We start from the raw sequence: 13483 nt of genomic DNA, 5'->3' as shown, positions 1-13483 counted from the left end.
AAGCTTGAAGTTGTTTTCAAAGTTCAAATATTTTGTTTTAAAAGTTATGTTTGTCGCACCAGTTTTATATACTATTGCACTCTCATGAAATCTTGTTCATGTCTGTAAACATCTACCAGTACACGATACTGAACGTGGTTTGGGCATCGGACGTGATTATCAATCTTGCCGTTGAAATAAACCGAACTCTGCACGTAAAATGGATAAGATACTCATTAAGGAATTATTCGAACAATCGCGATATGGACATAAAGCGAAAACAAACATTTTATTGAATTTCGAATATTAAAAATATATTTCTCTATACTACTATTGGGGTTTCAAAGAGAATCATAAAGCGAGAGTATATGTGAAAAATTATTTTCACCCCACGTTCATATTCTACTCAAAACTTGTGTTGAATCTAAACAATTTTATACGTACGTGCTATAATATTGTAAACTATATCCACATACCCTAAATCCTGTTCGAAGTATGAGCGCTAAAGCTACAGCCACAAAGCGCACTTCTGATATAATAAGAACAGTGTTTCAAGAAGCAAAGTGTGGCGTGGTGAAGATAACATCATTGACGGGTTCATGTTTCTTACACCAACGAGCCTTTCTCCTGGCGAACAATTAACCCCAGTTGTACATGTTAGTTGGAACTTGAAATGAAACACATCGTACGTAAAAAGTGCTTAAGATGTATACAAATAGTCCCTATTCAAAAAAGACCAGTCAGATATTTAGTATGTATATCTTACACAAATCTTGTTTCATTGCATTTAATATAAACATTTGGTACGTATGCTTTGCATGAAGAATATTTACATGTGTATTTTAAGTCATTCATGATGTTTTCACTTAGCTAATCTTAAATGTAAATATTTATATAATTATTTCTATATAACATTAGATGTGTGGTATATCATTTTATATATCTGTCAATTTGGTATCGTGCATGCTTTTAAATATAGTTTTATAGTGTATGTTGAAATTACTCTTAATACTATTATTTTATCGACATTTTTTTCACAAAACGATAAAATAGTTTAGGATGATTAGTTTACCTTTACCTAAGAATTCAAAGACAAAACTTCTGCTGTTTAAATTTCTGGCGACTTCTTGCAAGTACAGATTTTTTCTATCTATGTTAAAGGTAAATATCGGCCACAAAACCTCAATTACTCAAAGATTTCTTCTTTCCAAAAACAATTAACGCGTCTTAATAAAAACTGAGAACTACAGAAAAAGCCCAGTAGCCTCAAATATAACCACGATTCTATTAAAAGCGACACGGGCCAAGGCCAAAACAAACACCTAATGAGAGACACAACGCTGCATGATACCAACAAACATTAAAGAAATATTAAAATCTTGTCGTTGCCAACGACACGATTACGATCAAACTTCTTCAGTATGATACATGAAGTAAAACAGTATTTAATACAAGTAATTTTACACGAAACTGCCACAGAGCTAAAAAACGAAAGCATTTTTAGAGGTTATTGTAAAGATTAATTTTGTGGAAATGAAGAGGTGATATCTGTGTGTGGTCGATGAGTACTTGAAAGTAGTTTATCTGTGTTTATGACTTGCTTATTTTATTATCCATTGTCTCCAGTAGATGCTGGCTCCGTTTGTACTTAAATTTTTGAATTTGCAATTATGTACGGATTGTTCGATTTCGTGTTTTCATGCTTTATTATCGCAGGAGGCGCTATTCTATGAAGAGCTAGCACTTTTTGGAAAGTTTGCAAGTTACCTTTCTGTGTCATACAGTATGCCCACACACACAAAGTGGATGATTCTAAATAAATATTCATAACGAGAGAATATCGTAAAACCTCCTGCAACTATCAAGTATCAATTGTAAAAGCAAGGTTATCGACAAATATAGTTTTAATACACTAATAGACGGTAATTGTAACGTCGTACCCAATTGAAATTGGTTAAATTTCATCAAGTTGATTCGATCAGAGCGCATTTGGAAATAAACAAGTACAATATGGAAGTCAAGATTCTCGATACAAACGAATACACGGAGGAGAATCGACTGTGCCTTACCCCCCCCCCCCCAAATATCGCCGAGACATGGTGAAGTTAGTTTTATTTAAAAATCTAATTTTTAACAGTAGGAATGAAAAAGAAGTTTAGCTGTTACATTGCTAATAATTTCTATTATAACGATTGCTTTTGTACATATACCATAACATAATCGACATGTATGCAATGTACAAACATATAACATAGCCTGTTCGACACGCATACACTTTCCCTACATATAACATGACATGTTCGTCATGCATTCAATGTACATATCATGTTCGACTTATGAAAATAAGAACACTGGCAGGGGCATTTCATAGTATGTTCGAAGTCACGAAAACAGAATGGCAACAACGGCAACTAGAGACAACAGAATAAATGTTCTCTTATTTAAGTGTACGCATACACTTCTCTTTGCTAACAAAGGGTTCGTTATTTAATTAACATCATCGCTGTAATGCTTATCTAATTGAGAAAGCAGGTGTTTGATATATATTTAGCGTTTTCTTTAATTAAAAAAGAATATTAGGCAAATTTTATTTTCGTTTGTCCCATTTTAGCTTGTCTCAAAGAAGATTAGTAATGTGATAATTTTAACGAAACAATACTAATTAAACATAGTAGTATGAAAACGCATGTATAAGTTGACTTTAAAGAGGCTGAATTCAATACGTTCATCGGACGTTTCTTATTTTGATCAAATTACACTGCGTTAGACTTAATCAAATCGATGGTGAAATATTTTTAAATTGTAGATTTAAGCTGTAGAGTTTGTGTCTGATTTTGTGCCTTTTATTACAACAAGCGCAACGCATCACCGTTTCTCGTATTAAGAACCTTCTGAACTAAACAAATAATATGGATCTGCAATGTGACTCAATTTACTAATGATATAATATTCGAAAGTGGAACCAACGTAATTCAATTGTATTCATCATCCCGTTCATTTACGACCAGAATGCACTCGCTAAATATTTTTTCTGCGCTGAAAGGGTATTTGGAAAACATTTCATGATTATATTGCATAATAAAATCGAGGCGTAAATCACGTTAAGCTAATATATTAAAGTCGAGAGACAGATACTTTTTATCATTGATTGCTTCTCGATTTCCACTGATTCAGGTTGTTAAAATGCAATAAATACCAGACAAAGTGAACATCGTAAACAAGTGAAGAAAAAGGATAGTCTAGAACTTCAAAAACGTTGATAATTCGAAATACAAATGCATTCATTGCCTAACATATGACTATTTCTGAAGAAAGGTACTGTATGGATAAGACATGTATGCATAACATGATATTTCGTAGTGAACGTAGTATATTAGTATGTAACCAATCTAAATCTTAATCTTCCTGTTGCACACACTCTCTTGTTGTTGCCGAACAACTTTGTTATGATCCGCTTGGTAATGATCCTCCACAAATTTGTGGCGATTTTCTCAGTGTAAAACAACAAAAGCTATTTCCCCACCTAAATTTCTTATATAAGGAATCGACAGACGGTTAAGCCGTTATTACAAACCGAATAACAGTCAAAATGTAAATGCTGCTGCCAAACAGTCACATGTGAAGATATGATCACAACGAAATTAACAGTAACAGCTGTATACTTTGTATTAGCAATCATCAAACTTCTGATTGTAAAGTTATTTTCCTTGTTTTCCAGCAGAATAATACGATTATTGCGCGCACTCTCTAGAATATCTGAACAGTATTTATGTTTGTCGCACTAAATTGCGGACGAGTTAGTTGAAGATACCGGAACAGTAAGAACGTACGAACCACACAGATAAAAAAGATTATTGAGAGAAAGGCTGACGGTCTAAATAGATCGCTGTTCTGTATAAATCACATGACAATCGCCACTTCCATATATTCAGTGCTTTGATTTTCAAGCTATGGCCTTCACGTGACCCATTTCTTTTGCTTACTTATCATCATAATGTAGTGTATAAATTAAATTTGTTTGTATTGATACTCAAAATTCTGAGCCGAAGTGTTAATTTTAGGAAGGACATAGATTAACTGTCCTTTACCAAAGTGGTTCAAATTGTGCATCGAATTGGTGCTTGTATAAATGTATCATGAAGGAAACTAAAGCGATTTTCATCATTTCCGTTTTCTTTTTTGAAAGTTAAATTTGTGTATTACTTTGTATACTTGCAAGTTGATGCGTTATTCGGCCATGATCTAAACTATATAAGAGATGTTTTGGATGTATTTCTTAAAACTATTATTTTCTGAAACTTTTGCTCTCTTAAACCGGGTGTCTAAAAATATTTTGAAAACGTGTAAAGCGCTCTGAACTTAATAGATAAATAGGGGTCAGTTGTTATTTTTCCAGAAAAGAGACCTTCGACCTAAAATATGTTTTAAGATGATTTAACTTTTTGTTCAACTTTCAAATTAAACCGTTTAAGCATGTTATAATTTTGTAATCGAAATGGTTCCAAACGTGACTGACAGTATATTAAACCATTTTGAAAATAATTTATAAACACCTTTATCTTTCTGTACTGCCAGATGGGATTCACATAACTTTGAATTTTGGTACAAAAGAAATAAAACTAACTTGAGTAATAAAATATACCTGAGTTCAAAGATAAAGTTGAAAGAGAGTTTAAACAATGCCAACAAACTGTTTATTCTGACGTTAGCGTACAGATGGGACAGATGAGACACCTGTTGTATGATAATATGGAAATCAAATGCTTGAATCTCAAGGCTCGATTCCCTGCCGCTCCAATTGCTCTAACGCACCTTTAGATAATGCATTCGCATACAACATAAAAAGGTACACATTGTAGCTGAACATTGTTATTTATACAAACACTAGTTGTGTGCATATTCAATATTGTACATCTAATATACGCTTTGGATTTCTATACCAACATTGCAAGAAAGTGAATGTGAGCTTTCTGGCACAGTAACAAGGTAGACGGAAGATATTATTGTCGCAATCGCCAAAACCGCTACCGTCACAACCGCCCTTGCAGCGGAACAAAGTGAGGTGGTGGCCTCATCACGGGACAGATATTCATGACGATGAATTGGATTGCGAAGATGATAAGAACCTTCTCACACAAATGGCAAGCCCAAGAAGCAGCTCGGCCCTTTACAGGTGAAGAAGCAGTAATTGGAACTACAAAATGTAGAATATGGAGCACATAATCAGGTCTTTCTCATTCCATATCTTTTTCAATAACACGAGAGTTTCCGGGCAGTTCTTAAAAAAACGCGACAAGTTTTAAACGACCACAATACGAGGATCGGAAACTACTCACCGACCAGTCTATGAATGGCGTCTTATAGTCGACGATCAGTCGATTACCGACGGTCGAATGGGCGGTTTCCGTTGGTCGGCAACGATCGCGAAATTGTCGCACGATCAATCGCAAACTATATGCCTATTAAATTTATCTACTTTTCCTGGGTTTTGGTCGCCAGAGTTTGTCATTGGTCGCATATTCAAGCCTTCGAGGGTCATGAGTGAATCGTTCGCTATGTGTAATTGGGGCCTAAAAGCATCCAGGATTAGTCAGCAAATACTTTGGCTTTTTCATTAAGACATCGAAGCATGAACAATGATAAACATGACAATACAAATACATGAGCTAACATACCCTGATGATTTTTCAAATAAATTTACAACTTCTTCAAAACATAACCACAATTGCCCCTCAGCTACAGAAGAATGGGATAGCATTGACCATGACATAACAATATGAGTGTTTCAAGAAACTACAGCATATTCACATAAGAGTGTACACATTATGACTAGATTTGAATATGCACACCTTAAATCTGAAATAAGTTGTGCAGTTTCAAATATATCTAGATAATTGACAAACATTCTTTTCCAGCTCTCAGTTGTTTTCAAAGTTCAAATAACTTTTTTTAAAAGTTGGGTTTGGCGCACCAGTTTTGCACAATATCTATTACACGGTCATGATATCTTCTTCATGAATGTAGCTTTCTACCAGTACACGACACTGAACGTGCTTTGGGCATCGGACTTTTTTTATCTATCATTATGTTGATACTTATTCAGGATTTCGAACAATCGTGGCGTTTAAGACAGAAAGCGAAAACATACCTTTTTTATAATTTCGAGTATCTATAGTATACTACCATTGGGGTTTCATTGAAAATCATTAAGCGAGGGCATACGAGTAAAATTATGTCCACTACAACTTCATATTCTACTCAAAACTTGTGTTAAATCTCACAAATATTATACGTACGTGCTTAATAGTATAATGTTTATCCACATACCCTACACACTGTTGTTTACATGCAATAAGTGAACCCTGTTCGAACTATGAACGCGATTGCCACAACCACAAAGCGCAATTCTTACATAATAAGAACAGTGTTTCAAGAAGCAAAGTGTGGCGTGGTGAAGATAACATCATTGACGGGTTCATGTTTCTGACACCAACAAGCCTTTCTCCTGGTGAACAAATAACCCCAGTTATAAATATTCGTTTGAAGTATACAAATAGCTCGGATTCAACAAAAGATCAGTGAAACATTGAGTATGTATGTTTAGCAAGAACTATATTTGCACGTGTATTTTATGTCATTCACGCTATTTTCGTTAAGCTAATTTTATCTATTGCTACATACCATTTAAAATATATCATTATTCTATATGTATTATTCTGGTATCGTGCATACTTTTAAATATTCTATTAGGCTGTACGTTGAAATAATAATTAATACTTTTGAAAATAATTTTAAAACATTATCGATATGGACAAAATTTCATTACAACATGCGAAAATGTTTTAGGATGAATGTTTATATCTACCTAAGAATTCGAAGACAACACTTCCGCTGTCTTAATCTCTCGCGATATCTTGCCAGTACAGATTTGTCCATCAGTATTAAAAATAACAATCGGTCACGAAACCTCAATTACTAGAAATGGAAGATTAGTTAAATAAGAGAAACAACGCTGCATTATACCAACAAACATTAAACAAATATCAAACTATTGTCGTTGACAACGACACGATTGCGATCAAACTTCTTCAGTATGATAAAATAAGTAAAACAGTAATTAATACAACTATTTTACACGTTCATCAAACTGCCACAGAGCTAAAAAACTAAAGCATTTTGAGAGGTTATTGTAAAGATTAATTTTGTGGAAATGAAGAGGTGATATCTGTGTGTGGTCGGTGAGTACTTGAAAGTAGTTTATCTGTGTTTATGACTTTCTTACTTTTTATTCATTGTCTCCAGTAGATGCTGGCTCCGTTTGTACTTATATTTTTAAATTTGCAATTATGTACGGATTGTTCGATTTCGTGTTTTCATGCTTTATTATCGCAGGAGGCGCTATTCTATGAAGAGCTAGCACTTTTTGGAAAGTTTGCAAGTTACCTTTCTGTGTCATACAGTATGGATACACAACAAGTGGATGATTCTAAATAAAAATTCATAACGACAGAAAATCGTAAAATCTTCTGCAAATAAATCTTAATTGTTAAATCAAGGTTATCGACATATATATAATTAATACACTAAAAGCCGATACTTGTTACGTTGTATCCAATTGGCAAGTTGATTCGATCAGAGCGAATAATTGAACTAAACAAGTACAATATGAATACAACAATATGGAAGTGAAAATTCGTGATACCAAATACTACAGGGAGGAGAATCGACTGCACTTCAAGCAAAACTGGCGGCGAGACATGATGAAATAAGTTTTAACTAAATGACTTGTTTTTAACAGTAGGTATAAGAATGAATTTAAGCTATCAAATTGCTTAAAATTTTCTAGTATAGGCCTATTTTTGTATCTTTAAATAACTGTCGCAGTAATCTGAATTCCTAGTCATGAGAATCGAATGGATGGGAACTACAATGCAAGTACATATTTCATAACATACTCGAAATGCTTGCAACGTACATTACATAACACGTTCGACATGCTTACAATTTATGCTCATATCGAATAACATGTTCGAATTTAACAGAACATGAACAATGGCAGCGGTATTTCATATCATGTATGAAGTCACGAAAACAGAATGACAACAAAGGCAAATAGAGATAACAGAATATATGTTCTCTTATTTTAGAGACCAGTACGCGTACACTTCTTCTCTTTGCTTACAAAGGGTTTGGTATTTAATTAACATTATCGCGGTAATGCTTATTTAATTGAATGTTTGATATATATGTAGCGTTACTTTTATTAAAAAAGAAGAATAGGTAAATTTTATTTTCGTCTGTCCCATTTTAGCTTGACGCAAAGTATATTAGTAATGTAATAATTTCAACGAAACAATAATAATTAAACATAGTAGGATGAAAAAAGCATGTATAAGTTGACTATCAAAGAGGCCGAATTCAAAACTTGTTAATCTGACACTTCTTATTTTGATCATATTTACACTGCGTTAGACTAAAACAAATCGAGGATGAAAATTAATACCCATTAAGCTGTACAATTTCTGCCTTTTTTTTGGTGTCCTTTGAAACAACAAGCGCAAAGGCATCGCCTTCTCTCATATCAAGAACCTTCTGAACTTAACAATTTATATGGATCTGCAATGTGACTCAATTTACTAATGGCAAATTATTCTAAACTGGAACTGACTCAACGTAATTCAATTTAATTTCCCGTTTATTAACGACCAGCATACACTCGCAAAATATTCTTTCTGTGCTAAAAGGGTATCTGGAAAACATTTCATGATTTTATTGCATAATAAAATCGAGGCATAAATCACGTTAAGCTAATATACTAATGTCGGCAGACAAATACTTCTATCATTGATTCCTTCTCGATTTTCACTGATTTAGGTTGTAAAAATTCAATACATACCAGACAAAGTGAACATCGTAAACAAGTAAAGAGAAAGGATAGTCTAGAACTTAGATACTTCGAAAAGAACAAATGCATTCATTGCAAACATGCTTCTACTACTGGAGATAGGTAATGTTTAGATAAGTCATATATGAAGGACATGATGTTTCGTAGTGAACTAGGTTTATTACTATGTTACTGATCTGAAGTAAAATGCCAATAGCGCCTAAATTATTGTTCGATTAGTGCAGTGGTTAGCAAACTTGGTTCTCACCAAGGTGTCCCGGGTTCATTTTTTTGCGGGAGCTTGCAAGTTTGTTTAATGATCACCAAACCGGACAAGTGGAATTCCTCAGGAATCACCAGTTTTACACACTAACACACACGCACGCACGCACGCACACACACACACACACACACACACACACACACACACACACACACCATATCATGCCAACTAGATTAAGTAATATGATCACTTGTTTCATTATTGTTGTGAAATAAAATAGTTTTACCTAACTGGTATTTCATATTAGAAAAAGGTATTTTTATCTGTTACCGAACAGAAATCCAAACTGCTACTTTTAGTAACGTACAAATACTTAAAGTGACGATCAGCACCAAGGTTCATGAATTTTGAAAAAGGTATTTTAGCATTTTTCTTTAAAGACAGTCCACAATACCAAATAACAATGTTGGGATGAGAATCAACATTAATTTTATATGAAGTGTAAGAAATATGCACTTACAATGTTAAAAAGCATACTAATAACAAGAACAGAACGACCATACGCTCCTGCTTCGCCAACTGGCGTTTATAAATAATCTATATTAGCCAACTGGGTGTTTTCACGACTAGACATCTATTTGACTCACTTTAAATCAGTAACAAAACCAGTTAAGGTAATCAGGGGTCCAACGTGTTTTGTGTTTTCCGAATTTCAAGTGAGGGAAATGTGTGACGCGGAATAAAATGGCGTTGTTCGAAGACATTTTGGTGTTTTTGGAGAATATTTACACCTGGTTATGAAGTTTTATCCATTATCTCGCAATATAAATACGCATACCCGGAGGCCACACGTGTAAGCTTTCTTGAACTATTTTTACTATTTTTCATTGTTTTTTTGCATTTTTATTTTTTTTATTTTTGACAGTTAGTGCAATTACATGGGCACTATACGGCCGATTTTTCTGTGTTAAAACACCTTTTATAAAGGGCGAGGAAGTTTGCTTTGACTAAAAATCTGATGATATGAGATCTGCTGATGATCTCAAAGTTTTATAAATCAAAATAGTCCAGTTTTCAGAGAAAGGACATTCGACCTTAAATTCGTTTTGATTTAACATTTTGTTCCATTTTTACATTTCAGAGCAAATTTTATCCAAACAAAATATTACATGACTGACAGTATGTTTAGCAATTGGAAAATAGTTTATAAACACCTCTATCTTTCTATACGGTCTGATAGAGTTCAAAGAACGTTTTATTTGAATTATGGTATTAAAAAATTAAAACCAGTTATCTTAAACCAGCTAGAGTAATAAAACATACCTACGTTCAAAGATAAAGTTGAAAGAACGTTGAAACAATGCCAATAAACTGTTTTATTTTGAAGCTGTTATCGGACAGATGGGACACCTGCTGTATGATATTATGGAAATCAAATGTTTGAATCTCCATGTTCGATTCCCTGCCGCTCTCATTGGTCAAACAGACATTTAGACAATGCACTCCAAAACAACTTTAAATATGCACATGGTAGCTTAACGTTGTTATTTATACAAACAGTTGTTATGTGCATAACCATTATTATAGATATAACAAGCTTTATATGCACAAGATACCCTTTACACTTTGGAGCTATATAAAAACATTGTCAGAAAGTGAATGTCATCTGCCTGGCATAGTAGCCAGGGAAACGGAAGAGATTTCTGCAGCTATCACTATTCCCGCTACCGTCACAGCCGCCCCTACCGCTCAACAAAGTGGGCCTCATCATGGACAAATTTTGGGCGATGAACCAGATTGCGGAGGTGAGAAAGAACCTTCTTACATAAATGGTAAACCCGAGAAGCAACTCGGCCCTGAGCAAGAAGAAGATCCAGTTATTGAAATTAGCCATTTGGAGCAGAGTTCTGCTCTATTCTTCCGCCTTCGATAGCTTTTTTAACAGTAGAAAATTTTCTGGGCTGTCCTTAAAAGGATCGTGATCAGGTTTTGACGACCAAGAACGATTATCGGAAACTATTCACCAACCAGTCTTTGAATGATGTCTAATAGACGACGATCAGTCACTTTCAGACGGACATAGGAGCAGTTTTTGTTGGTCGGTAGCGATCGCGAATTGGTCACATCAAACGCTTACCATATGCCTGTTAAATTTACATAATTTTTCAGGGTTTTGGTCGCCAGAGTTTGTCATTTCTCGTCGCATATTCAAGCCTTCATGGGTCACGAGAGAATCGTAAGCTATATGCAACTTGGGCTTAAAACACCTTGAATTGGTCAGCAAATATTTTGCCTTTTACATTTAGACATCGAAGCAGGAACAATGATAAACACGACAATAGAAAGACATGAGCAAACATACTTTGATGATTATTCGAATAAATTCACAGCGCATTCAAACATAACCATAATTGCCCCTGAGCTACAGAAGCAATGGAATAGCATGGATCCTGACATAACAATAGGAGTGTTTCAAGAAACTACAGTATATTCACATAGGAATGTACATATCATGACTAGATTTGAATATGCCCATAATCTAAAATAAGTAATTCAGTTTCAAATATATCTAGATGCATAGACAAACATTATATTCAAGCTGTCAGTTATTTTTAAGGTTCAAATACCCTTTTTTAAAAGTTGGGTTCAGCGCACCACTTTTGCACACTATCCACTGCACTCTCATGAAATCTTGTTGATGTACGTAACCATCTACCAGTACACGACACTGAACGTGGTTTGGGCATCGGACGTGATTATCAATCTTGCCGTTGAAATAAACCAAATGGATATGATACTCGTAAAGGAATTCTTCGAACAATCGCGGCGTTTAAGAATGAAAATGGAAACAAACTTTGTTTTATCGAATTTGGAGTACATAAATACATATTTCTCCATTGTTCTATTGCGGTTTCAAAGAGTATAATTAAGCGAGGGCATATGTGTCAACTCCAAATTTATATTCTACTCAAAACATTTTTTAAATCTCACAAATATAAAACGTGCTTACTATAATAGTATAAATGTTATCCACATACCCTACATCCTGTTGTTTACATGCATGAGTAAATCCTGTTCGAAGTATCAACGCGATTGCCACAATTTAGTCGGTCAATAGCTATTCATAGTTTTCTCTGTGATGTCATACCGACTGAAAATAAAATTTGATATGATTTGATTTGATTTAAACAACAATGTGCGATTTTGATATAATAAAAACAATGTTTTAAGAAGCAAAGTGTGGCGTGGTGAAGATAACGTCATTGATGGGTTCATGTTTCTGACACCAACGAGCCTTTCTCCTGGCGAACAAATAAACCAAGTTATACATGTTCGTTTGAAGTTTACAAATATCTCGAATACAACAAAAGACCAGTAATACATTGAGTATGTATGTTTTGCACGAATTATATTAGCACGTGTATTTTAAGATATACATGCTATTTTCGCCTACAATATTATCTAATGTTACATACCATATGACATATATCCTTACTCTATATTTGTTATTCTGTTATCGTGCATACTTTTAGATATACTATTAGGCTGTACGTTGAAATATTTCTTAATACTTTTGAATTAATTTTAAAACATTATCGATATGGACAAAATGTTATTACAAGAAGCTAAAATATTTCAGGATGAATGTTTATAAAAAGTTATCTACCTAAGATTTCGAAGACACCACTTCCGCTGTCTAAATCCTTGGCGATATCATGCCTGTTAGGATTTGTCCATCCGTATTAAAGATAACAATCGGTCACGAAACCTCAATTACTCGAAATGAAAGATTTCTTCTCCCCGAAACAATTCACGCGTCTTAATAAAAAATGAGAACTCCTACCCAATTAGCCTCAAATACAACCAGGATTCGATTTTAAGCGACACGAAAAACAAACACACACACACACACACACACACTGAGACACAACGCTGTATTATACCAACAAACATTTAACAAATATCAAACTTAAAAAATGATTGTCGTTGACAACGATACAATTGCGATCAAACTTCTTCATCAATATTAAAGAAGTAAAAAAGTATTTAATACAACTATTTTAAACGATCATCAAACTGCCACAGAGCTAAAAAACTAAAGCATTAGAAGTTAGTTTATCTGTGTTTATGACATTCTTACTTTATTAACCATTGTTTCCAGTTGATGCTGGCTCCGTTTGTACTTATATTTTTTAATTTTCAATTATGTACGGATTGTTCGATTTCGTGTTTTCATGCTTTATTGACGCAGGATGCGCTATTCTATGAAGAGCGAACCCTTTTTGGAAAGGTTACCGCTCTGTGTCATACAGTATGCACACACAAAAAGTGGATAGCTCTAAATAAATAGTCATAACGACAGAAACTGCAATTGTATCAACAAAGCAAGGTTATCG

The 13483-nt window shown here is 34.1% G+C and overlaps 1 protein-coding gene across 4 annotated transcripts in view; it reads right to left on the bottom strand.

Annotated features, from left to right (window-relative positions):
- Window positions 1–12238, bottom strand: part of LOC128229297 (lachesin-like) — a 37124-nt gene extending 24886 nt beyond the window's left edge. Inside the window, exon 1 of one of the 4 annotated variants that reach the window (XM_052941132.1) lies at window positions 12125–12238. The gene's annotated coding sequence lies outside the window, so the exon portion shown is untranslated. The other 3 variants (XM_052941131.1, XM_052941134.1, XM_052941133.1) reach the window with 3 other exon arrangements.
- Window positions 12239–13483: the final 1245 nt, after the last annotated feature.

This window comes from Mya arenaria, chromosome 3 (genome assembly GCF_026914265.1).
Source record: "Mya arenaria isolate MELC-2E11 chromosome 3, ASM2691426v1".
Taxonomy (NCBI): Eukaryota; Metazoa; Mollusca; class Bivalvia; order Myida; family Myidae; genus Mya; species Mya arenaria.
This window is presented reverse-complemented; position numbering and strand designations above follow the sequence as displayed.